Consider the following 5,143-nt stretch of genomic DNA (forward strand, 5'->3'; position numbering starts at 1 on the left):
GGGGTGGATGACATGGTCCCATGTATTGGATCTGGAACATGACCCCAATGTGGGGGTGAGCTGTGCTTGCTGCAGAGGCAGCTGTCTCTGTGCCACATGGGGATTGGGACCTGTCCTGATTCCCACGTGGCCAGGAGAGCTCTCCCAGTAGCCAGGACTGTTGGGTCACAGCCATGTGGAGATTGGCTCCCAGATTGGGTCTTCTCAGAAAATTCAGGCACATTAATTGTACATATAGGCATACCCAGTAAGAATGCTGCTATAATCAGGGTACAGGAAGGCCCTGCTGTTTTAATCACTGTAATCTAAATGAAGTCTGAACAGAGATGCAGGGTATGAAGATTATGATGCCAGTGGCTAATTTACACTGCCATTCTTCTTATCCTTTCCTCACCTAGATTAGGGCATTTGCAGCTGTAAAGTAACTCATATATAGATATATACAGAAAAGCCTAGTCTTGGGCAAAAATTGAATAATCGTCTGTTGCTATGTCGCATAATTCTGCTCCTCAAACACATTCAGTAAACATAGCAGGCTGAGTATTTGTTCCTCTTATATCCTCCTTGAATACTGCTTCATGAGATTAAGACTAACTTCCCAGCTGCGCTCCAGGTTTGTTTTTCTGCATTAGGAAATGGCCTATATTGGGAATGCCACAGGTCCTGTGAAGCTTACTAGGTCAGTGGGTTTGTCTACAAGTTAATATATTACACCTTCTGCCCATCCACTTACATTTTTTGGTAGGAGTATAGTGCAAACCCTCCATGCACAGCCACAGGGGCCACAGGTAACATTTTTTCCACACTAGAAAAGCTAGTGACCTGTTTGGAAGGATAAAGCAAATTAGATCTAAATACCATTTTCCTTATAAAGGAAGAGGCACAGAAATAACTCCCTTACCTAGAAGGTTGTGGAAAGGGCTAATAGAAACATCACCTTCCAGAATGCCATCATGAGGAAAAGAAACCAGAATCCAGAACTGAGCCTCTGTTTGATCTCAACACCAGATAAGCTCCAGAGTAGAAAGGGAGTCCTAACTGGGAGCATAAATTTAAAAATTAAGATACCAAATACCTCCAGAATATATTTTCTGCAGAACACCTGACGCAGTGATCGAGAGCCAAACCAATCTTAGAAAAAGCAGGGAAAAAAAAGAAAGAAGTAGTTTTTATCCCTATGCCAACCAAGACAACAATGCAAACATGCTGAATTTGCCACAAAGAACCTGGGGGGCGGGGTTCTGGACATCAACAACACAGGTGGTTCTTCATCTTTTGTCCTGGAATGTCATCAACTCCCAAGCTTGGCTAAGAGATGAGTAGAAACATTGGAACTGGTGCCTTCTGAGTCAGACGGGGGCATTTGCCCCCCACAGCGGCCAGTCAGCAACCGGGGTGGAGGTCCCCCCATGGCTGATCTTGCTTCTCCTGGCACCCCCACTCCCCGGCCGGTGCTCTTGGGGGTGGGGGGCAGGGCACCAGCTCCCACCTGTCCCCCCAGCCCATTGCCTAAGCAGGGAATGCTGACTGTCAGGAGGTGCACCAGCGCTCTCAGAGGGTGCATTGCACCCCTGTGCAGCCCTTACGCTGAGTAGAAATGAGAAAAGGCAAGAGTACTGTATGGGGGAAGGAAAAGATACCTACAGGGATAGAAGTATAATTTTTAACAAGCCTGAATACGATCTCCTCAACCTGTTGGGCAATGCTATTTTTTGAGGAAGAGCTACTGAATTACTTGCCATCTTGAAAGTGTGAAGAACTTCAAACCAGTTATCAATTTTAAAATGTCCCAGACCAAGCTTCTTGTTTCATCTACTAAAAAGCTTCTGTACACTAGATTTTTCCAGGAGCCTTAAAACACTTGTCCTGTTTTCAGAAATTAATTTTCACATACCTGCATAAGCGACTTTGATAGGAACTAGATAATGTCTAATATCTTCAGTTCTTCAGACTGAACATTACTTTCTAGCCATAAGAGTATATTTATCAGATTATAGTTGATTTGAATGATAAATTATTGACCAAAGCATGTGGTGGTAGCATGATGTTCATAATAGGAACAAAAATACAGTAATCTATAGGAAGATAGGTAACACTATGCAGTTATAGATTAAAAAAATACTATGTCATGCCAATCGATTTAACCATTTTTACATATCAGTCGTAAGTGAAGGAACACACAGCTTAATACTTTGTTATTGAAATACATATCTGCATTGCTCTTTGGGAAAAATAAACAATTGAGTCTGTGTCTAAGTATAAATCCTGTGGTTGCTAATCTGGTTTGTATTCCTGGAATCAAGCTGTAAGTGAACACTTTTATTTTTATTTTGGAGGGTGGTAGATGATCAGTGGCTTTCCATTGGTTTAAAAGAAGAAACATCTGTTGCAGTCATAAAAGACTTTGGTGATCAAATTTAAACACATCCTGCGCTAGCAATGGTAAGGAGCTGGGGCCCCATGGAATTCAGTAAGAGATTTGCCATTGAGTTCAACAGAACTGGTATTTCATTCTTAAGATGTTTAGCTTAATTTTTCTAATTACAAAAGGTTTAAAAATAAAAGCACAGCAAATCCCCAAAATCTAATAATAGGTGCTGTTGTGCAGAGGCCTTTACTTTAAGCTGCCAAATGAAATAAGAATTCCAACAGTCTGTTTCATGCCTAATTGGAAACTATCAAGAGTTAGAGACAAAAAAGCTACAGATTAGATTATTAAAATTGGAGAGAACTATGATAAGGAGCTTTCAAGGCTTCTAGTAAGGTCAAAAATTTACAAAAGGAACTCAGACATTCTAGAAATAGGAAAGAATGTGACTGACACCAGCATGATGCATATAATACATGTGTAGAAAAACAGTATGCATGTATGTGTATGTGTTGCAATATCTCACTGCCTCAGCTTCCACCATCATCACTCCTTGTTCTTGATCAGACCAAGACAGAAACAGGAATCAAATAACCCAGCAGTTCCAGAAGTTTTGGCTAAGTCCTGAACAAAACCTGAAACATGAATTTGAGTTCATACTACTATCTCATTCACATGCCATGTTCGTTCCTTACCTTCTTCTCTTTTATATCCTGATCTTTCTGCCATCTATTCTCCATATGGCTTAGCTAGCGAAGATAACACCATTATTAGAACAAGGCAGTGAGTTTGGGACCAAGAATGGAAGCTAAAAGCAATACCTTAAACATGCAGATCCTAGTAAAAGTTGGCTTGGTCTCATAGCTAAGACAGCACTCTGAGCTAATGCTTTTCTGGCAGTGAGGTTGCAAGTGAAAGTCAGCACTACAGCCTGAAGGTGAATTTTGTATTTTTGTTGTTTGTCTCACTCCACCATAATGACTTTTTCTTAAAAGAAAGATCAAACTTGAAGAGGAACAACAGCACAGTACCATCTAAACTAGTGGTTTTTAGATTTAAGGCATCCCTCATTAGACTGGAGGCACCTTGTGGAAAATGCCAGCTATTGGTTTTCACTATTTTATTTATTAAAGAAAAAATAGGGCAATTCTTCTGTTGCAAAACACTCAGGCTGTTGTAAAGGTCTTGTTTTTATTTCTCATCTGACATAAGATGAGGTTATAAGATGAGGAACCAGCCAGGTACTAGATTTCAGCACGGTCAGAGGAATACTGTAAGTGGGAATGGTACTTGTATTGTTCTGTTAGTTTTGAGTGAAGGGGCAAACTAAAGTCATTGTCCCTTTTCCATTGCATGTATCAAGTAACCCATGGTAGTCACACAGTACATAGTATAACAAACAGATATATGATGCTCAAACTATTACAGGGATCTTCCATACCCTTTCCACTAACTTCTCTCTCTTTCCTTGGAAGGCAGCATTTTGTTACTATTTGGACAGATGTATTAAAAACCCTCTCTATAGTTAAGGAGAAAGGAAGTGAAAGTTCATTAACATAGTATCTTTAAAGCATTTAAACACAAAATATTACTTATTTTTCTTCCTAATCCCATGGCTTTTATAAAAAGATTAACAAGATTTTAAATGTTGGTTGTGACAATGAAAGGAGTAACTTAATACAAAATACAGACCACATTGTTTAATGACAGTTAACTAACAGATAATTAGGGTGTTCTTGATATCTTATCATCTCTTGGGCTTGATAGCCCCTTATAAATTGGGATCTATCTAAATTGTGCCAGAAGGACGCTGCTCAGCAGCTCCTTTAATCTTGCTTTTTTCACTGTGCCCCTCTCCACCCCCACTGACTGGCTGAGGGTCCCTGGCAGCTCCACCACTCATTCCTCATCAGCCAGGAGGCAAAAACTGCAGCTGATTGGCTGAGAAGAGCCCCAGAGGCCCTGCTGCTTGCTGCTGATCAACCAGGAGGCAAAAAACACAGCACTTTTAAAACCAGGGTTTTGCCTCTTGGCCAATCAGGAGCAAGTGGCGGGGCTGCTGAAGTCTCTCTGGCAATCAGAGGGGGTGGGCCACACTGAAAAAAAAGCAAGATTAAAGGAGCCGCTGCACAGTGCACTTCCAGCATGATTTAGGTAGATCCCTACTTATAAACACAACAGTGCCACCAACCATATTCAGGTGTCCAGTCTGTTATAAATAAAGGAATGCTTCAAGAAAACATGGCTGAGAAATATTGTCACAATTCCAATTCTCCAGATTCAATATATTTTAAGGAAACTGGACAGTATGTATTCATATGGGGCCACAATACTGATTCTAGTTACTAGTTCAAAATTAGTACTCTAGTTGCCAGAGTTTGGCAAGTAATTCACTTCTAATTCTCAAACAAATTAAATGTTAACTATTATAGCCAAACAATTTAAAGGTGAATTACCATACTTTCTCACATTCGACAAACACCTTTCATCCCAAAATGGGGGTAGGTTTTATTAAGTGGGAAGTTGATTTTCTGACCTGGATAGAAACACCCTGCCCTGATTTTTGCCATAGTGCAGGAGCTATTGAATTACTAATCAGGTAGCTGAGGGAATTAATTGACTGAACAGCTTATTGTTCTTGGGCTGTTAATGATCATCTTCCCATCTTAACAGTCTTGATTTTCCACTAGTCAAACTAATCTTTCTTAGAGCAATTTTGTTGTCTGCTACCATTCCTAGTCTCTGTCCTCCTTTTTCACAGCCTGAGATCTAATG

This window comes from Gavialis gangeticus, unplaced genomic scaffold, assembly GCF_001723915.1.
Source record: "Gavialis gangeticus isolate Ggan-Ray unplaced genomic scaffold, GavGan_comp1, whole genome shotgun sequence".
NCBI classification, from domain to species: domain Eukaryota; kingdom Metazoa; phylum Chordata; order Crocodylia; family Gavialidae; genus Gavialis; species Gavialis gangeticus.